The sequence below is a fragment of the Lissotriton vulgaris genome, chromosome 9 (assembly GCF_964263255.1).
Source record: "Lissotriton vulgaris chromosome 9, aLisVul1.2, whole genome shotgun sequence".
In the NCBI taxonomy this organism is placed as follows: Eukaryota; Metazoa; Chordata; class Amphibia; order Caudata; family Salamandridae; genus Lissotriton; species Lissotriton vulgaris.
In genome coordinates this window covers 115,183,042-115,205,963 of record NC_141697.1, presented here as the reverse complement: position 1 = coordinate 115,205,963, position 22,922 = coordinate 115,183,042, and positions in this window count along the sequence as shown.

The following is a 22,922-nucleotide window of genomic DNA, read 5'->3' as shown; positions in this document are numbered from 1 at the left end:
ATCTACAGCCAAGCCCTTAAGAGTCAACTTGACGCGTTTGTGTTACCGGCTGGTTCGGCCTTGATTCAGTACGTTGATGACCTGTTAGTGGCTGCTGACACTGAGCAGATTTGCAAAACTGCTACAGTATCGCTGTTACAGCATCTATGTGACTTACACCACAAGGTGTCACCTTCTAAGCTTCAATATTGTTGTCAAGAAGTAACCTATCTAGGTCACTTATTGTCAAAGGAGGGAAGAAGGTTGACCCCAGAAAGAATTGCAGCAATTGCTCGAATGACTGTGCCAACAACTCAGAGAGATGTGCGTGCCTTTCTAGGTATCACGTCATACTGCAGGCAATGGATTCCAAATTTGTCATTGCTAGCGAAACCATTGGTAGCCCTCACGTGCAAAGATGTTTCGACTCCTTTGCCATGGACTGAAGAGTGTCAGAAAAGTTTTTCTGAATTGCGTGATGCGTTGTGTTCGGCTCCTGTGTTGGGTACTCCTGATTACAGTAAGCCGTTTACACTATGCGTCCACGAGAGAGAAGGTTGTGCGTTAAGTGTTTTGACGCAACAATTTGGCGGTAAGCAGCGTCCATGTGCATATTTTTCCTCGACCTTGGACCCAGTAGCTAAAGCATTGCCGAGTTGTCTAAGAGCGACAGCGGCAGCTGCGGTGTCCATCCTGCAATCTGCAGGACTGGTCATGGATAATATGCTTACGGTGATGGTTCCGCACGCGGTTGACACTCTCTTGAATCGTACAAAAACCCAATACTTGCTGAGCGCAAGGTTGTCCAGTTATGAGTTGACGCTTTTGGCAAGTCATATACAAATAAAGCGTTGTAATGTACTGAACCCGGCGACTTTGTTGCCGACTAATATGGAATCAGATGATGTACCACCACATGATTGTTCTTTACGAACTGAAGAAGAAATGAAGGGTCGTGTTGACCTAAAAAACACTCCATTGGCAGATCCCGATGGTACTTTGTATGTTGATGGTTCATGTTTTAAGTTGTCGAATGGTGATGTGACGACTGCGTATGCTGTGGTGACATTGAGTACGTTTGTGGAAACTGCGAGATTAAGTCAGAATTCAGCCCAAGCGGCAGAGTTGATTGCGTTGACGAGAGCGTGTGTTTTGTCTAAGGGAAAGCGAGTGAATGTGTTTACAGATAGTCAATATGCGTTTGGCGTTGCACATAGCTTTGGTCGTCTGTGGAGAGAAAGAGGATTTATGACATCGCATGGCACGAAGATCCAACACGGACAGCTCGTGAACGATCTTTTGGACGCACTTACATTGCCTAAGCAGGTGGCAATTATTAAATGCAGCGCGCACCGGAAGGTTACGTATGATGTTGGTCGTGGTAACGCATTTGCGGATGAGATAGCTAAAGAGACAGCTAAGAATCTTGCAACACGAATGTACGTTGCGAGTTCAGTAAGGTGGCCGGCGGAGACTGGTATGTGTGAGGACACTGTTGAGAGCGTGAAAGCGATTCAGAATGAGGCTACCGAGATTGAAAAGACTAAGTGGAAAGAAAACACACGGGAAAGTTAGATGCGCACGGGTGTTGGATTGATTTGTCGGAATGTCAGAGGTGGATGTTTCCGGATGCATATGTGCTAGCCGTTGTGACTATGGCTCACGGCTTGTCACATATTAGCGCGAAAGGTATATGTAAGTTGTTGTCCCCTGTATGGAAGAATGATGGTATTGCTAAGTGTGCTGAGAGAGTGGTTAAGAATTGTATGGTATGTATGATGTATAATCCCGGCAAGGGCACTCCCACTCCACCTGGCCATTTTGCTCCTCCTACATGTCCCTTTGAAGTTATCCAACTGGACTTCATCCATATGGAGAGATGCAATAACCTAAAATATGTATTAGTTGTGGTTTGTGCGTTCTCCAGATGGATTGAGGCCTACCCTCTTAAAGATAATACTGCCCTGTCCACAGCAAAAGTCCTACTGAAGGAATACTTTCCTCGGTATGGAATGCCACGGATTGCATGGTCAGATAATGGAAGTGAGTTTGTGGGGAGTGTGATGAAGAGTGTGTGTAAGGGCCTTGGAATTCAACAAAAATTCCATAGTGCCAATCATCCCCAGTCAGCGGGTTTGGTTGAAGGGTACAATGGTACTCTGAAACTGAAACTTGCTAAGATTCAAGCTACGACTGGTCTGTTATGGCCTGATGCCTTGCCTTTGGCTTTCTTGTCGACCAGGGCGACTGTAAACTCTCGAGTAGGGCTTAGCCCATATGAGATTGTGTTCGGCCGTCCTGCGAACATCCGGGGAGTCCCTAGGCCTAAGGCCTTTGGTAGTCTTGAGTATCCAATGTTAATTGATTATCTTCATGATCTGACTGCTAAACTGAGGTTAATTCATCAACAGGTCTTTGAAGCTCTACCGGCACAGACTGAGGGTCCTGGACATCGGCTCCAACCAGGTGACTGGGTCGTCACCCGCAACTTTGGCAGAAAGCGCAACTTGGAGCCGAGATTTGTGGGTCCCTTCCAAGTCTTGCTGGCTACAAGGACTGCAGTTCGTTTGGAAGGCAGGAAGAATTGGGTGCATGCCACCCACAACAAAAAAGTTCCTATCCCTTTGCCAGCAGATTCTTGGGTGAGGACTGGGATTGCCGCAACGGAAACGGAGACCCCAACAAAATTTGTGCCGTTTAGTGATGCTCAACCTGTAGGAGACACTTCATTGCAGCCAGATACATCTGTTGAACCATCAGCATTGGAGAATTCGAGGCTTGAACTGTCATCTGATCGATTGAACGCTGTTTCACAATCCGAACAATTATTTGAAGAACAGACTCGACCTGGAAAAATCGATATTTTCTTCGTTCTCGTAACAAAGACTAATAAAAGAAACCCTTTTTTTTTGTTTTTCCTTTTTGAATTCACATTTCCCCCTTACTGTTGCCATGAACTTTATGAACAATTGCATCCTCCAGTAATTATTGAGTTCTTTTCCACGTATGTTTTTTCCCACAGCTAGGAGATTTGCATTAAAATCAAATGTTTGATTAAAGAAAACCATACATCCGGGTTGACCGTAGGGCCGTGCGGGTACTTCCTTCTGTTTAGCAGGTTCCTGACACTAGGTCGGTTACTTTTGTCGATTCCTGGGAACTCCTGGGAATTGATAATCGCTACTCAGAACGAAGTGCGTCAAGAACGTTGCGGACGGTTTCTAGAGGATGGAATTCTCTAAGTTGTCGGAAGTGGAGAGGATGCTAGCTCATAGATCGAAATTGCATAAGGTTGTACGAACAAAATGCTTTCTGTTTCAGGTGTTCCTGCTGTTTCTGACTGTTTCTATGCTATTGGTGGGTGGAGTGTATTTTGGAATACAGTTGTTATTACCTTCCACTTCACCTACTTCTTCTTCTCCTGAACTGAATTCTATTCCCACTGTTTCTCCACATTCCTTTCATCCTTTGCCCCAACATGAACAGGTTAGACGTGCGGAATTCATGAACAACTCCTTTGTCCAACTCCTACATCAGCATCAGTTGGTGATGAATACTACTAACTGTTGGGTGTGTGGGTTAATGCCACATACCATGGATAGGGGTATTCCGTATTTGGTTCTTCCTTATAGCTCCCAGGGGTCAGCTTGAGCATTCCAAACTATGTTCCGTAGTGCACTAGATTCCTACCCCCATCGAGAGCCACGCACTGCAGATTCTGGTCCCGGCCCGTACCACAAGCCTTTGGCAAGAGCGATTATTGACTTAGATAGAGATATTTTTGATGCATCGCTTATTCCAGAGGAAGAGGTGCAAGCATACAAAGATCTGAGTGAGGCTGAGTATAGTATATCAGTGGGTGATAGACAGCTTAAAAGCTCGTCTCCGATCTGGATCGTACCCCATCTCGGTAATTTCTGCTTGCAAGGCCTTGGCCGAAATCCGCGAGCCCAGCTTGGGAAGAGCGCTTGCACTGAAACGTATGTTTTACCAATGCTCTCTACCCCTGTTCTTCTGACTGCCAAGGGTACATACTTTGTATGTTACGACCGCGCATATACGTGGTTGCCCCGTGACTTCTCGGGCACCTGTTATATTGCGAATCTGTTGCCACCAACCTTCACAGTTGCCTCGGACTATCACAAGACTAGAGTTGTGAGAGGCGTTATTAGTAAAGAGGACACTGCCGGTCAAGAATCAGGAGACTTCTTTAAGGGTTTCCTGCCATTTTGGGGACCTATGATCAATAGTAGGAACCTGAGACAGTTGACTCGTGTGGTGGAATCAACTGCTAATATAACTGCAAGTGCTCTTGGTAATCGGACAGCAGAGCTTCAGGCGGATAGGCTTATGACGTTGCAAAACCGTATGGTTTTAGACGTTGTTCTTGCAGACAGAGGTGGTGTATGTAAGGTGATCCATTCGAGTTGCTGTATTTTCATTCCTGATAACGCTCCAACTGTATATCAAGCCATCTCGAAGTTGCATAAGATCTCCGAGTCCATACACGTGGACGTAGGTGTTTGGACGCTACTAGGATGGTTTTGGGGCCTGATGTCGACTTGGGGTTGGAAGATTCTGATGATCATTGGGGTTGTTGTAGCATTTCTGTTCATGTGTTGTCTTTGCGTGCAGTTTGGTCCTGCCTTATGTGGCCTCTGTGCTACGACGTGTATAAGACGGCCATCTGTTACCAAGGAAGCATTGCTGGATAGAATAATGTTGCAGCAACATCTGACCAATTTGATGAATATCGAGATCGATTCTGATATCGACTAGTGCCTACATGAGGGCAAAAGGAGCGTCTGAGGTTCTGTGACAATTATATTGGTGTTTTCGACTCGTTCGAATATGGACGAGTTTGGTATCTATGAACCCCAAATGACGAGTTTAGTGGGTGTACGCATTTTCGCTACGCTGGCCTGAACCGTTCGTCTCATTCGTGGGTTTCTTCATCTGAACCCACGGGTTCCATTTTAGATACGGCATCCATTTTGTCTCTTGCCCTCAAGTAGCCAGCGAACGGCACTGGCCGCTTCGTGACCCTGGGATTCCCAAACTCTTGCGGAAGACACGTGTTCCTTTAAGGGTGTCTTTATGACGAGGGGGATTACACTGCAAAGGCAGATGGCTCCGCTCGAGGCTCACCTTGCCGTGCCGATCTATTGTTTCAGCCGTGCATGCATTAGGCACGAATCCTTTTATCCTGCAATCGTGCTTCCGATATTGCCCCCTACACTCTTTTCCAATCTGTTGTTTAACTTTATCTTCCTTGCACCTGTCTCTGTCTCCTTTCCTTAATTTGTTTACAGCTAGAATGGAATGTACTTAATGGTGGGATAACGTACTTTTACAGTTGGGAACCGGCGATGCTACTGTAATTATGTTCCGGGACCCTGAATACATGAAAGCAACCCTTTTGAAGTTTACTGTGGGAACTGAGTTGTAACCTTTTGTTCGTCAAGTTGTGTTATGACTAAAATCTGTATAAAAGGAGCGATCCACTGTTGCAATTTGAAGCAGTCTCCCAGAACCTACACGTGGTGTACTTTTTGTGACTTCTGTATTCCCTGCAGTAAATAAATCTCGATCTTTGACGCTGAAGGAAGTGTCCTGTGTCTCTGGGATTTGTACGCCAGAACAGGTAACCCACGAAGGTTTCAGGTGTTGTCCCCTGGCACCGCTGGGCCTTAGAATAGCCCAGTCCTTCACTCTCTTGTCCTTGCATATCTGCTCCTCATGAACTTCTGAGAATGTACTATTCAACTGCTGCATTATTGCTCTGGATATTTAAGGCATGCTGATTTTGGTCAATATAATTCAGTCCTTGCGACTTATTTGGCCTGCTGAAGTTAATTGGTTTGTTATGCTTTGTTATGTGTTATTTTTATAGCTATGTTGGAGGCAATGGCATGGCTATTTGCATTATCATGTATGTTATGCATTTATTCTTCTTTGTTAACATTGCAATAAATCGTTCCATAAAATGCAACATTATAGCAAAATCAGGATCTTTCATTAAAATCGCAAATTGCAAAGATGATACTAACAGGGATTTTCTATCTTATTGTGATTGCACAGATGTTCCAATTTCCCTCATTTTAACATAAGGTGCAGGTAACCGATTGGATTAGATAGCCACACCCACCCAGGGCTGCTGGTGTTCTTAGTGGTAAAATTTCAGGGATTATAGAATACCTGATCCTGGGGTGCCTAATAAAATATGACCAGTGTTTCTTTAGAAGCTCTCCAGTGGCTCCAGGTTAACATATGAAATGCATGTAAATCACTCTGCACCAATCACTATATTGAGACCTACTCAGCTTTATCTCTGATAAACTGCTTTAAACCAGGCAGATGGCGGTGGTCTGAAAATCTGGATTAGGTGGTAGGGCCCATGCTCAGGCGTGTAAGGCAGGGGAGACATGTATTTTATTTTCAGGAGAGAAAAGCTTAGACTAGTGTTCTCTAACGATTAGCTCGAAGCTCCTGGTAGCTCCTCAGTAGCCTGGAAGTAGCTCCTGGAAGGGCATCCTAGTACTGTACCTAAATCAGAGAATGTTGACAAGTTGAAGAAGGCAGCAGAATACACCTCTGTAATCTTAGAGTGACCTCCAGCCAAACAAATGGCAGGATAACATTCTTACAGACGAACACACAGTGTTACAGCCTGCAGTACCTGCAACATCACCATCTGTATGTGCTCTCAATTTAGCAAAAGGTCACTTTGCTCTTAGAGGAGAATAATAGAATATCCTCAAAAATCTTCACGGAATTTGGTACTTTGCTGAAGAAAATTCTAGGAAACTCTATCTAATGTCTTTTTGGCATAGAAAAAAATGGCCAAATATAGAATTGTATATATAAGTGATATGTAAGAGGTTATAGTGGTCAACAGGTGGGTCTCACTGCTACAATGCCATATTTATCAGCTTAAACTTTTTTCTGGCATTGAAGTAAAATGTTACTGAACTACAGTTTCGTAAATATGGTTCTATTTTTGTTTGATAAAAAAATAATTATCCGATAGGAGAAGCATCATTTGAGATCCCTTTCATTTTTTAGGCCAATAACAATATTACTCCAAAGCCATGGTTGTGGGCATACAGCATGTTAAATGGTATTCTAACTAACTGATAAATGGAAAGGAGCAAGAAACTGCTGAAAATCATGGTAAACGTTTACCGGTATCATGTAAAGCTTTGTTGACTAGTGCTGCTCATATACTTTTAATCAACTCGTTCAATATTGGCAAATGATGCAGGTGACAGAATTAGGCTGAAAGATGAGGACAATCCATCTTTCCCTTAATTTTAAGATTGTCTTCCCTATAAAAACGGGCACAGTGCTGCTTTGACACTTGTATTTCCTATTGAATGTTGTAAATACATGACTGAGTAATTTTGTCATTTATCATTAGAAATCAGCCAGGAGAACAAGCTTAGGGTCAGATGGATAGACAGAGACAATCAAGTTTGCGGAAAAGCTGTGATGGTGGCCCTTGGAGGAAGAAGGGGCCCACCCAGAGAACGGCAGAAGCACTCCTGGGTTTGGGCCATTGAAGGCAGTAGAACAATTACATTGGTTCCAGGTTCTCACAAATAGAGTCAGAGTTAACAAGATGGTGCCCTGTCACTTTCCTCTAGGGTTTGTCCTCTTGCTTAGTTCTTCACTAGCTCTGCATCCATCAGCTGAGCTATAGTTGGTTCACTCCTTGCTTCACATTTCTCAATATATTTACCCAAAGCACATACTTCAGAGTCTTATCTATGAAGTTTCTAAACCTCAAGAGTGTGTGGTGGTGATCACAGGGGGCCTCATTTATGAAAAGTGAAAACAGCGATGCATCACTTTTCACTGCGCACTTCTTGCGACACCAATGATGCGTCATATTTAATGTATGACGCATCATGTCGCAAGGACTTACAGATACGTCAGTATTTCTGACGTATCTGTAAGCGCAAAAGTGACGCATTGCTGGAGTGTGTCACAAAAGTGACGCCACTCCAGCAATGCGTCCTTTTATATGGGGAAAGCCCCATGTGAAAGGGCCTGCGTCAGTCTTACGCCTGCTGTGAGGCAGGCGCAAGATTTTGACGCAACAGCGTCCTAAAAGTGACGCAGTGAAATCTCATAGATTTCACTGCGTCACTATTGCGAGGCTTTTTGCGGGGGAACGCCCCCTCTGCATACATTATACCTGACGCAGGTATAATGTGGCGCAGGGGTTTAAAAAGTGACGCATCTACCTAGATGCGTCACTTTTTAAATATGGCGCAACAAGGCGCTTTTTTTACGCCGCTGATGCGTCACAAAAAGTGACGCACCGGCGGCGCAAAACTGCCGCAAGGCCTCATAAATAAGGGCCAGGGTGTTTACAGCACAAGTTCCTTCTAGACGCCCCGGTGTTTCTGGGGCTCAGCACTGTTTACTGTTCTGAATGACATGGGGAATTACCTACACACTGGGCTACATGCTGGGATCTGAGGGAATTCATTTACTAGTAATGTTATGCTACTTAGATATTACCCAGATGCCCCCATTATCTGTATCAGTTCTGAAAGCTCATCCTACGATGGAAAACTGCAGGACCCTCTTTTCGACCTGAGTTTTACTGAATTACTGACCTCCCAGGATGTTGCTGCTTTGATCTTCACTTTTTTGGCACCTCTTTCTCTTGTGGGAGGGGACCATTCCTACTGTGATAGCACTGGCCTTTTTGCATGAGTCTGCTTTTTTCAGCGCATGCCATTTCATCAGATGCTTGACTTCCTGGTCTATCTCATTTGCACTGGTTCCTATATTCTGCATGTGACAGGGTTTCGATGGAAAGAGCTCAAATCAATGTACTTACAGCTAACGAGGCATATTATCAAGTGGGTTTATCTCCGCTTTTTTGGCTTTAAAAGCCAAGAAAGCAGAGATAAAATTATCTCCCTATTACCTAGCTGTCGCTAACACCAGTTAGCGACAGCTAGTAGGAGATAGCGACCATCTTGGGCCCCACTTTGCATGTCAGAGAAATTTATCACTTAATGACATGCAAAGTGGGCGTGCCAAGATGTTAGCGACTGGAAACAGTCGCTAACATCGCTATCTCCTATTACCAACTTTTGGAGATATTCGCGCTAAGCGCGAATATCTCCAAAAGCTAACACCTGCCCTGAGCAGTTCTTAGCCATGTTATCCAATGGGAGGTGGATAACATGGCTAAGAGCATTAGCTCGCTAATGCATGAATATCGCTGACTTTTCAGTGATATTCATGCATTGCGGCCGATTTTTATTTTATTTTTAATACCAAGATTTATCTGCGATAAAAATCGCCGCAGGTCGGCGATACTTTTTTGTCTCTAAACAAGCAATAGCGATAATTATCGCTATTGCTTGGTAATATGCCCCGATCATTTCTTAAACTGAAGCGGTTTGTTTATTCAATGTGATAAGCAGATTCAATACTTTCATTTTTATCGGCAAGTTACAAAATAATATACTTATCTCTCTGCAATGATGTGATATCAAAAATGTCATTTTTTTATAGCATATTGCCTTGGGAGCGACACTACGGCTGTTACGACTTTTAAACCAACAGGCAAAGTGTAGCTACTTGATTTATCACAGAATTACTGAAAGTCAATGATTTACATAAACTAGATGTCCCCTTCGAATCCAAAAACATATGTTGGGACTATTTTTATTAATAATTTGGATTAAATATATCTTTCTCTGCTGTGCATGGTTCCCCTCGCTTGTTTGTATTTTCTATAGTTTTAAATATTATACCAACTGGGCAAAATTGTATTTTTTTTTAAGAGGGGCTAATTTTTGGTATGGGACCCTGAGGTCTTAATATTTTCTGATCGAAAACATTTGAAAGCTAATACTCCGTCAACATCTAGGCTAATCAATGATTGGTCATGGCAGGATAAAATGGCTGCTTCTTCTGCCCCACGGGGGAATGCATTTCTGGCAGGTTTTTACCCCGAGAAAGCAGTCGCCCATGCGATACACAGTTTGTCACCGATAATGATGCCCAATACATATCCTTGGTAATCCTGAAAAGGCATTTACCTGCTAACTGTGCTTTGAACACCTGTTGTATTGATGTGTGATGTTTTCTTAGCCTAGTGAATTGTATCTTAACTGCTTATATTTGTATTAAACATGTATTTAATGTGGGACAATTTGGCAGTTAGCAAGAAATTAAAACATTTTTCAGGAAAGGCAAAGCCTGGAACACATTTATGTTTATGCAATATCCTGCAGACCTATCCTTTCCCTCTGAAGGCTTCGGTAAGACACTGCCACTGTGTAACACACCTTGAGCACAAGAAGTTCTAAGTTAAGGATTTAGCAGAGCGTCTGCAAATCATGAGGGCTCAAGCTCCTGTGTATCTGTCCCATTTAGAGGTGGACAGCTGCGAATTGTGCCCTTGTGGGGCCTCCAGGGTCTCCCCTCGTGGCCCGTCCACAACCAGGTTGCCCCCTTGCATGGGAATCCACGTCCTATTTAGGCCAGTCATTCCAACACAATTATTCATTGCCCAGGTCCACCGCGAGGGCAATGGCAACCTAGGCAAGGAAATCACCAAAGGCCCCCACTCACAGGGAGAAAACTCCCTATAAATATTGAATACTGAACAAGATGCCACAACATGACCTATTGCTTTCCTTCATTTCTGACTGAAGTGCTTCTACAGGTTGGTGGGAATACTTTTATTAGGAATAAATGGCCTCATTGGCAGTGAACCCTACTCAGAGTGGGTAGTATGCCACTGGGTGAGATGGGACCTGAACAGACCCAGTAGCTTGGTGGACCACGTCCAGATCTAAAAGACACCCTTTGACTACATCAAGGCTTAGAATGTTTGGTGTGATATGAAAGGGTAGAGTTGTAGAGGAAGTATGATACCAACATTGGCACTGGTATTACCAGGTTTTCAGTGTTGTTCTCATTAAAGCTTCTGTCTTTTTTATAGTTTAATTGCAGGGCTCTTCCAAAAATGTATATTTGTATTGCATCTCCTCCACGTGCTCTTTATGAAAGATCAGACAGAGTCCCTTTTCCATCCTTTCTCACTGCTCCTTTATAAGTCGAACGACTTAATTTTCCAATAGCTGAAATTAGTGGCCTTTTGCAACGACCTAACTGCCTGATTGCAGGTACTCTAAAAATTTGAAGCACAGGCTGCTTGAACCAAGGCAGCAGGCTAATCAGCAATTCAAGATTGGAAGAAAGAACAAAGATAGCAATTTTTGCTCAGCAGTGGCCAAAAGTATGAATATTCATTATTTATTTTGGGTCCACGTACCTGCATATACGTTTCAAAAGTTAGAACTAACCACTACCATCCTCTGTGTCTTGAAAGGAGCAATCACGTCAGATTTAGATTTCAAAGAAATGTCATGCAAGCCACTGCGGGGAATGAGACTTTGATACCCTTTTTAATCCCTTTGATATTAATCTCATTCATCAATTTGGATCGGTTATTTTCTGTCATTGAGTAAAAGACAAACCCCACATAGGTTAGATAACCCCCATAAACTGACGCAACTCTGAAGGACCACTTACGACTGATAAAGTTTAAAAGATTTAATATAAAATCAAGAAAAGTTGCAAATACAATCCTCTCAGGATAAGATTCAATAAGTATACTGGAACTAGAAGGAACATAAATTCCCTAAAGAACCTCAGTCTACAAACGAATACAATCAAAGTCAGTTCCAGAATCAACAAATTAAAAAGCATAGATATAATGTGGTTCTGTTGCGTCATCTAAAAGAAAAGAATACAAGTTAAATCTGTCCCTACTCTATGCTAGGTGACATCCCTACTTCGCAAGTTTCTAGTACCCTAAAAAGGTGTCAGCAGTTTGACTTCCTAAGAAGTTCAAACTCTCTTAGCCTCTAAAGGTAACTTATGTCGAGAACAGTACCCTTTCAGCCTACCCATCCGCTCTCCAAGGGTCCTCGGCCTACTGCTCCCTTGCGCTCTGATCTCTCTCAGCGCTTGCTCCTAACTTGCTTGCCATCTGCTCTGAGCTTGTGCTGCTTTGCTTGCTGTTCCTAACTTCTCCCCAGGGTGCTGTCCCTAAATACACAATCACCGTATGGATGGAACGCCCCTTGACGCCCACCACATACTCATACATATGATGTCATTTTCTAGGTCTTTCCATAGCTTCGTCTCTTCGCGTCGTCCGTTAAGTTGACCCTTCTCCTTAGTCGCCATCTTCGTCTTCTTGCTGGTGACTTCATTGACATTCCATTTGACACTTTCGGAGCAAAGTCTATAACCTCATCAGAACTTCATTCTTTATGGCTGTATACGTATCCTCATTTGGTCCTGTGAATGGTCATTTCAAAACAAGACTCAAATTCCAACTGTCTCCTCTCACGTTTAGGCCATAAACTTCGTCCGCCATTGTCACCTTAAATCTAGCAAACTTAGACTCCTTGGCTCGCACATTCGGATGAAGGCTATTCACGACTCCTGTGAGCCCACAAAATTACATACAGCGGACTACACTTCTGCGAACCCTTGGTCAGTCAGGTTAAAATCACACATGACCCAACTCTTCTAACATTCCTACAACTTCTTCTACACAGTATAACCTTTAACACACATTTATATATAATCGCATTTAGCAAATCCTTTGCTTATAAGTGAATACATTTTACATAGAATATGAACCATATACATAGAAAATAAAATTATATTCTCCTGTTACATCGGTTGTATATGCTCTGTACATTTCTTCATTTTACATTTCTCGCCGCTTCTCCATTTAAGATTTATACACGTACATGAATTCTACTTTGCACGTTCTTCTATTCGTAAGCATTTCTACACATTTCTACATTAGCCCATTTCATATATGGCTTCTAAATCTTATGCATTTCTAAAGTGAATACAAGTACATTTCCTATTATTCATGTTACATATGCTAACTTTATACTATAAGTGCTATTTCATGGTACAACTTCTACGTTTATACGATATGCTTATAATTATGGTCCGGATATACTTTTTATTCAAATTGCGCTCTCTCAGTTCCCCCCTTTGATGACCTCTAGTGGTCATCACTAAAATGCAATTTGAATAACACCTTTACACAGAACTAGTTACAAGATTCCCTCTTTTTATCGTTTCGAGAGCTCTTAAACTTTTATACTGTTGATCTTGTAAAGCAGCTAATCTCCTTTCTTGCTCTCTCATGGATCTTTGTAACCTGTTCGTCCTATACCATCTGTACAGTTTCACTAACCCTAACAATGTAATTATGCAAATTAATACTATTAAAACAGGTTTCAATATATACCATATAATGCTTTTACCAAGGTTGGCAAACCAATTTCCAACCTTTCCTACTCCATGACCTACTTTTTCCCAAACATTTACTTTTGTTAAATCTTCGATTTCTTGATGTATCTCTGTAATGTTATGTATGACTTTCTCAAGTGGTTTTGAATTATCAGGAATATAAGTACAACATTCCTGAACCTTCAGAGCCTTGCAGACTCCGCCCTCTTTTGCTAGCAGAACATCTAAAGCAAGTCGATTCTGAAGAACCATTGCTCTAATCGACTGCATCTCGCCTTCTACTAGCATCAATGATCTTGCAGTACTTGCAGATAATCTATCTACAACTGTAGCCAGTCTCCTGATCTTAACATCGTTAAGTATTAAACCTAACATAGGAAACATTGCTCCAAATATGTCTCCAACTACTTCAGCATCTCCTACTTCTCTTTTCATTCTTATCGAAGCCCTTCCTTCTATAATCGCTAAATCCTTTGCATGATATATTTTGGGGAAGACAATTGCCAAGTAACACGAACCATACCAATTGTCAGGCAGTTTTACATAGGCATTTCTTCCACATACAAAATATACATTCGGAATAGCTTGCATCTCCTTCATAAAATCTTTCGTATAGTATTCCAACCTAAAAGCATGTTCGCAATTTACTTCACCTACAAATACATTCTCATAATATGTCTTGCTTCGAGTTAAACATAACTTTCCTTTCTGCGTTCTATCTAAAGCTATTGGACCATTGCTCCCTTTCTTTTTGTGTGCTTTTTCTTCTTCGGTCCAATCAGTTTTCCACTGTCCTGACATTTTTAGAATCTTCTGTCTTCTGTATCTGTCATCTACTTGTCCTATGAATTTCTTCTCTATCTCTGACACCTTGCAAGTCAGATTATTTCTGCGTGCATATGAAGTATCTAGTGTATCCCAAGGAAGAAAGAATTTGGCTAATCTATCCTCCTTTTTATAATAGTCCCACTTATTCATTTGTTTATAATTCGGAACTTCAGGCAGTACCGAATCATAATTTGAAAAGTAGTACTCGAACCCGTCTCTACCATAAAATATACTGAGCAGTAAACTACATGTTATCCCATAAGTCAGTGGGAGATGATGATATCTGATACCTTCATCTACAGAAGCCGGCAATTGCATACAAACGTAGCAATCTTTGGCCTCCATGGCATCGATATACTCATACAATAGTTTGGCATATGCATTTGACCTAAAGTTTCCCTGTGACTCGTCTACGTGTAACCTACGAGCTTCATTTGCCAGTAACGCCTTTTCACGAATTACATTGCTCTCCTCCTTCTTCCCAACAAGAGCAGGTTTCAAAGTCGTTACAGGCTTTACATCTGTTATTTCTTTATCACTTTCATGTCCTACTATGTATGATATGGTCACTACTGTAATTATGAGAAAAATTACTACTGCTATTAGTGTACCCATTATGCATTTGGCTTTTCGGTTTGGGTTGCCGTTCTCCATGTTATCAAACAGCGTAGCTCTTTCTTTTTCGAAGAAAAGTTTTCTTTGCAAGTCTTTATTTGCTTTATTTGCTTTCTCAGTCTGTAAAGTGCTCTTTATCAACAAAGTCTCTTTTCGCAACAATGTCTCTTTATCTTCAGCAACTGACAACCCTAACCCTTCTCCGTCCTCTAAATGTAATCCCTAATTTTATTCTTCTTTCCACTCGGCGCTAGGTTATCTTCTTCTTTATAGCTTAAACACAAAAGTCTTTATGCATCTATAATTATTCTCGTACCTGCAGCTTTAATAACAAGTTCCAATAATTCAAAACAAATGACTTTTTCTTCTTGTTCTGGGATTTGATGACCAAAAGTTGGAAACTGTAATCGATTTAGCACTAGGTCTTTGATCCGACTTAGGTAAGGGGGTATGGGAAGTGTGAAAGTCAGTAACCCCTCAGTCCCGAGTCCAGGCGTCAACATCCATATCTCCACTGCCACAAATGGATCGAGATCGATTACTTTCACTTCTCTCACTCTCCCAGATTTCTGTCCCCAAGACATCTGCTAGATAAGTCCACTCTGGGGTGGCGTACCTTCGACAGGGCACACGTACTCTTCTTGATCTTCTTGGACTCTCGGAACCTGAATCCGTAGTTTCTTCTTCTTGATCTGAATCTTCAGCGATCGGGACAAGGGTACTTTCTTGTGGTTCTTTTAAGCTTGGCCTTCTCCTTCTTCCTGGCCAACTAGCTTCGTCACTCCTTGTCCTCCTGCTCCTTGTTCTTGGTCTCGTTTCTTGCTCACTTATAGCTTGATCGATGTCTGACTCGAATTCCCAGCTACTTCCTTCTTCTGAGACAGCTTCGGTTTCACTGGTGTCTTGACCATCATCGACCTGTTCCGACACAGGCTCAGCCTCTTCAATCACCTCTACAGCTTGGCTTTCCCCCTCTGTGGCTTCTCCATTTTCCGCTGGATTCTCATCCGAGAGAGGAGCTGTTTCTTCTAGAGGTGTTGCCACTCTTCGGGTGTGTGAGGCGTGTATCCAGTTGGGCAGGCCTCCACACTTTACTGCAGTGTTCGTAACAAGTATGACTTGAAATGGTCCTCGCCAGCGCACGTCTAGACAGTTTTTCCTTACGTGCTTCTTCACCAGGACCCAGTCTCCTGGACACAGGTCATGGCACAAGTCTTGTGCTGATGGAACCTCTGCAGCCTGGACCTGAAGGGACACAGAATTAATGGCATCAGATAATCCCTTGCAGTAGTCCAAGATCAAATCGTCTGTGATGTTCAACAACGCTGCAGTCGGAACCGATGGCAATCTCATAGCTCTCCCCATTAGCACCTCGTGTGGAGAGAGACCTGTTTTTCTATCTGGTGTGCTACGTATGCTCATAAGAACCAAAGGAAGTGCGTCTGGCCAACTCAGGGACGTCGATGAACAAACTTTGGCGAGTCTGGACTTTATTGTGCTGTTGATTTGTTCTACAATCCCTGAAGCTTCTGGTCGATAACTGCAATGGAGCTTCTGATCGATACTCAAAGCTGAACATAGCATCTTCACTATTTCGCTGTTGAAATGAGTTCCTCTGTCCGATTCAAAAGAAAATGGCACCCCAAACCTCGGTATTAACTCTCTAAGCAACAGCTTTGCTACTGTAAGTGTATCGCATCTACGTGTAGGATAAGCTTCGACCCATCTCGAAAATATACAGACAATCACTAAAACGTATCTGAGTCGATTGCACTTGGGCATTTCAATAAAATCAAGCTGCATTCTGTTGAAAGGCCCCCCAGACCTCCCAATGTGACTCAACGTGACTGGTGTTCTCTTTCCTACATTTAGTTGCTGACAGATCGCACAACGCTGACATACTGCTTCTGCCGCTACTCTAAACTTTGGATTAAACCACGTTTGTCTGAATACTCTCACCATAGCATCTCTACCTATGTGTGCTGATCCATGCAATTTCCTTGCCATTGGACTAACAAGTTCGTTTGGTAAAACTGCTCTCCCATCTGCAGAAATCCAAAAGTTCATTTCGCTTTTCGTACACCCAGCTGTTTCCCAGCCCTTTTTCTCATCATCTGGCGCATTTTCCTGAACACATTTCAGTTCATCCCACGTATCTACAGTATCTAACAACATAGTCAAATCAGTTCTTTCCTGTATTCCTCCCACTTCTACATTAGTGTGAGAATATCCCTGTTCTGCGCAGTAACGCGCTACTTCATCAGCATAACGATTGCCTTGCGACACAAAATCTACGTTTTTCGTGTGCGCGGCACATTTGACAACTGCGATAGCTGATGGTCCTTGCAATGCATCTAACAGTAGTCTCACGAATTCTCCATTCCTAATGGGAGAACCCGAGGAGGTCATGTATCCTCTTTGAGACCATAACTGCCCGTAATCGTGAACTACCCCGAAACCATACTGGCTATCGGTGTATATGGTGACTCGAATCTTATTGCCTGCTAAACAGGCACGCGTCAAGGCAACAATTTCAGCTACCTGAGCGGAATGTACTCCTTCCAGGCAGGCGGCTTCTACAACTCTGGTGATTGTACAAACTGCATAAGCTGCTCTCAGCTGACCAATATCGTCTCTTACGCATGAACCATCAACAAAGAAAATTTCATCGGGGTCAGTTAATGGCTCATCTACGATATCTGGTCTCAGTTTGGTGCATAGTTCAGTCACATCAAGGCAGTCATGATCTGTACAAATTTCATCATCCACCTCATTTGGAAGTGGCATCAACGTAGCAGGATTTAAGACGGAGCATCTCTTTAGGGTCACATTCTCGGCAGCCAATATGACTTGCTCGTAGCGTGTGAGCCTGCTATTCGTCAGATGCTGAGTCTTAGTCCTGGTCATTAACAATTCCACTGAATGCGGCACGTACACCACTAACTGATGTCCCATTACCACACTCTCACATCGTTCAATGCTGACACCCGTTGCAGCTACGGATTTGAGACATCCGGGCAACGCTGCGGCTACTGGATCTAATGTAGCCGAAAAATACGCAACTGGCCTACGCGCATCTCCGTGTATCTGGGCCAAAACTGCTAAAGCGCAACCTTCTCTTTCGCAGCAGTAAAGCAAGAATGATTTTGTGTAATCAGGCATTCCTAAAGCCGGGGCACGACACAAGTCCTCCCTCAGCTGCAAAAATGCCATCAAACAATCTTTGTCCCATGGTACCGGATCACTCACTCCTTTGTGCGTCAGTTGTAATAACGGTTTTGCCTTCAGTGAAAAGTTGGCTATCCACTGCCGACAATAACCGACCATGCCTAGAAACATCCTGACTTCTCTTTGTGTCTTAGGCGCGTTCATTTTCATGATCGCCTCTATTCTGTCTGGAGACACCTTCCGTTTTCCCTTTTCAATCCTATGGCCCAAGTATTGCACTTCGGTCAGACAATACTGCAATTTACTTGGAGACACCTTGTGTCCATTCTCGGCCAAGTGATTTAGTAAGGTAATGGTGTCTACCTTGCAAGCTTCCTCAGTCTCTGACGCAACTAGGAGGTCGTCTATGTACTGGACCAGAACTGAGTTCTGGGGCAGCACTAGACCTTCAAGATTTTTCTTCAGCAGCTGGTTAAATATCGATGGGCTTTCTGAATACCCCTGAGGGATACGACACCATGTTAAAACACGATTTTCCAGCTTAAAAGCGAAAAGATACTGGCTATCTTCATCCAAAGGAATCGAGAAGAAAGCCTGGCATAAGTCTATCACGGTGAACCATTCAGCTTGGAACGGTATCTGATACAATATCACTGATGGATTCGGTACCACTGGACAACATGAGACAACAATATTATTAATCTTTCGAAGGTCTTGCACTATTCTGTATTTTCCACTAGGCTTCTGCAAACCCATAATCGAGGAGTTACATGGACTACCCACGATCTCCTTTAGTATTCCCTGCTTAATCATGGATTCGATCACAGGCTTTATTCCTGCAATCGTCTCCGGTGTCAACTTATACTGTGGTGTTCTTGGATACTCGGCATTGGGTCTTACCATGATCTTTACTGGTTCTACCCCTTTGATCAGTCCTATTTCTTCTCCAGTAAAATCCCACACCTCAGTTGACACTTTCTCCCTCAAGTCCTGTGGAAGCTCCTCCACTGTTAAGGTAGGATATAGTTCCACGCATTCCTGCGAGTTTACAACCTTGAAATCGGCATCCTCATCGTTGGTCTGCACTTCTACTCCTTCAGGTGTGCAATGTATTGTGCAATTCAGTTTACACAACAGATCTCTTCCTAACAAACACACCGGGCTAGAATCACAGATCACAAACTGATGTTCGTCACTGTAATTCCCTATCTTCACTGACACTGGTTCTGTCAGAGGATTCGTCATCCTCCTGTTTGCGACTCCTACCACCTGAATCGTCTCTCCCGACATTGGCAGACCTGGGACTACCGCTGATCTCAAAGTGGATCGAGCGGCCCCTGTATCCACCAAAAATGTCGCAGGACATCCAGCTACTTCGGCTTCTACGTATGGTCCTCTCTGATCTACCTCCAGGGCTGCTCCTAGAGTACAGTCTTCTTCCCTATTCACTCGTTGCCCCGTAAGAGGATCAACGTAGTAGCATTCTTCTCCTCCTACAAACAATGGCATTTGTCTATAGGGTTTCCCTCCATTTGCAATACGAGGCGGTTGAGGAAACGGGGCTCGAGGAGTCTGAGTCCCCCCTTTGACAAACTTTCCCTTTGGGACTGCAGCTCCCTTAACCACGTTGTTCTGAACCTCATCCTCCTCCTGTTCTAATTCGCCCGTCTCAACATTATAAGGACACTCGCGTCTCCAATGTCCCACCTCGTTACACTGATGACACCTCGTTGTCTTTTTCAGTGTCGCGATATCTATTCTCGGTCTCGGTCTTTCTTCCTCATCTCTGCTTTGATTATTCTGTTTCTTTCCTGGCGTTCCTGTTCCTTGTTGCCGCTGTCCACCCTTTCCAGCTGATTGCATCTGCACTAGCATCAGCTTCTCCTTAAGTTTCTTTGCCTTCGAATCTATTTCATCGCTACAGTATCTCGCATACCTTAGAATCTCGTCTAAAGGTTTGTTTTGCCAACAGATCAAATGCTGTTGAATCATCAGGCTTATGTCTGGTCTCAATCCTAAAACAAACTTAGACACAAACTGTCCTATGTCTTTAGGATCCATTACGTCTAACCCACTGTACTGTTTGAATGCTTTCAGCAATCTCTCATAAAACTCGTGAACTGTCTCTTTGGGTTCCTGAGTCGTTCGATCTATCTTAACCCAGTCTATGTCTTGCACCAGCACTTTCTCTTTTAGCCAGGCAATTACTCTCTCGTATTTTTCCATGACTCTATCTGATGGACCGTTCGTCTGTGCATCCCTCGGAGGCTCACAAGTGGGCCATTCGATACTAAGTTTACATGCTGTCCACAAATCTCCGGGTACTACGATATCAAACAGAGTGTTCAAATCGATCCACAGTACCTTAGAGATCTTCACAAACCTCTCTACCTGCTTATACCACTCCACGGGGTTCTCTCTTAACTTGGGGAAAGAATTAGTAAATGCCGCTAAATCCCCCCTACTCCAGGGCACATGGACGTAGTTTCCGTTCGCGATTTCTCGCAAAGGGAAAGCTTCCATTCGCATTAGCTCTCCATCCTGGGACTTCGCAAGTGTACTCCTTCTGACGGATCCCCTCTTAGACCATCTTTCCTCCCATCTATCCAGATCCCTCCATATTCTGATACACATGATTAGTTCCCTTATGTGTACTCTTAGGCCAATCGTCCTACGCTCATCTAGATCCTGATCCGTGCAATTTAGTCTATGGTTGGGTTGTAAAGCTTTAGTTCGTGACATGTCTATCATATACCTATCGGCCAATTCAGATAATTTTTCATGAGCTGACCTTGCTTTCCGAGTAACATCCTTAGATAAAAACAGTATTTCATCTGGTTCGTACAGCTCTAACCTTTCTATTGCCACTGTGCCATCTATGATTTCATCCAAGTCTGATTTCAAGCTCATTACATCAATCCGCTTTGCTTTTATTTCAGCCTTCAGTACATCAGTCCTAGGTTGTTCTCTTACATCCCTTTCTCCTCCACTACGCGCCCTACGTCTAAGTACAGGTGAGTTGTGAGGAGTTCTTCTTGTATCTCTCTGTTCCCACCTCTCTAGATCCCAAGCTTTTCCATCCTCCCTTGGGGTATGGTGGAACAACGCTCCATTCCTCATCACTACATTCTGTCTTTTCGGCTCGGTCTCTCTAGATACAATGTAGGATCCTCCGTTCTGTTCTGTATCACTGCACCTCTCTTGCTGTCTGGTGTCGCTCAATAAACGGTAAGGTCCTTCACGGTCCTCCATGTTCCCGCGATCTCGTTTGTGATCGCCGGATGCATGGCGAGACGTTTCGCGACTCTCCATGTTCCCGTGATTCCAATGTCGCACATTTTCGTCCGGGGCATGGTGAGCGCACCTGAAACTATCTCGATACTCCTGCGTCCTTCGTTCTCCCTCACTAAGGATGACGCGAGGCACTCCCCCACACCCTGCACTCCTGTCGTCGCACATTTGCCTATTGCCATTGGTAGTATGGCAAGTATCTCTTCTGCTTCCTTGACTCCCTCTCTCCCACTCTGGGCTGCTTTCGCCAGCTCCACAATGAGAGAGGATCCTATTATCCTGGTCACTCCATTCTGCTCCTGTTTCAAACCTTTTATTCTGAGTCTCTTCGGCAGCATCCCATTCTTTCAAATACTCCCTTAGCTCCTTATAGGACTTCGGTTTCGGTCCCCTTAAATCCATCTGTCCTCTTTGGCCCCCCTGTTCTATCCAGGGACCCGTTGCGGAATCTAATGGGGTACTCCGACACTTTGGTGCTAGCAACTGCCTTTGGGAATTGATCGTATTATTCCTACTCTCCATCTCTACCCTTTCCCTGTCCCATCGTGCCTGTTCCTCCTGCTGGACCCCCTCTGGGTTGTAAATTGACACTATAGGACCTATGGTAACAGGTACTTGTAAAGCATCTGGCATTTGATACGACCTTGCATGCTGTGTTTCTGGCACCTTCTGGACCACGAATCTTCCCACTACTCTCTGTTCGGGACTAGATTGAGTTGCTTCCTCACCTTTCTTGGGATCCCACTCTGATGTGGGGAGCGATTTATATTCCCCCCACCTAGCTCCGTCCCCTTGCTGTAGTACAGGACTTTCGGCTTCGCTGTTGTACGGAGGTGGTCTATCTGTTAATAGTCTCTCTATCAGATCCTCATCTGGCTCGCTATCCTCATCTTCTTCTAGCGGTTTCTTTTCTCCCGTAGCTTCTAGCATTGTGAACAGTTTGTCTGCTTCTATCTTTTGCACTCTCCACTTTTTAGCTTCGTCATCCCATTTTGCATCCTGTACTGCTTTTACCGATCGTCTCACTCTTTCTTGGCGTCTCTTTAAGCTTTTTTCGTGTGCTGCTCTAAACCATGCACTAAGTGCTTCGAACTGTGTTGGCCTCGGTAGAGGTCTCGTTGCAAGCATTACCGCTTTCAATTGGTTCAACACTTCTAGCTTAAACGTCCCGTATCTCGGAAACGTCAGTTCCTTATTCCCTTCTGTTAGCTTATTCCACTCGGAGATCCATAATATTGAGTGTAAGCCTACATTCACTGCCATATGATAAGCTGGCGTGCCTTCTGGTGGAGCTTCTTCTCCTGCATATAAGTTTCTTCTATCTCTCTTAAAGATCGCCCTTAAACTCTTAAAACACTTCATTTTCGATAATCTACGATTTTCCTTATTAATTCTCTCCTTTGTTTACGTCCCGATGACAAAACCACCAATCCCTGTGCGACTCTCGCTAGTCAGCCTATCCCAGCGCGGTTCTATGCTAACCGGCCAATCTCAGCGCGGCTCTACGCTGACGTCACTCGTCCCCTCTGCAGCAGTTCCCCTCCTTTCTCAGCTTGCCTCGCGGTCTTGCATACGTCTCATTCATACGCCGAAAAATGACTACTTCCGTCCAAGCGATCACTTTTCTCTGACTGTACGGCCACAGTCTAACTGTAATTGTCACCTCAACTGACGAGACGTCTTCCTCTCACTTCGGACGTTCGCCTTAACTGATAGGT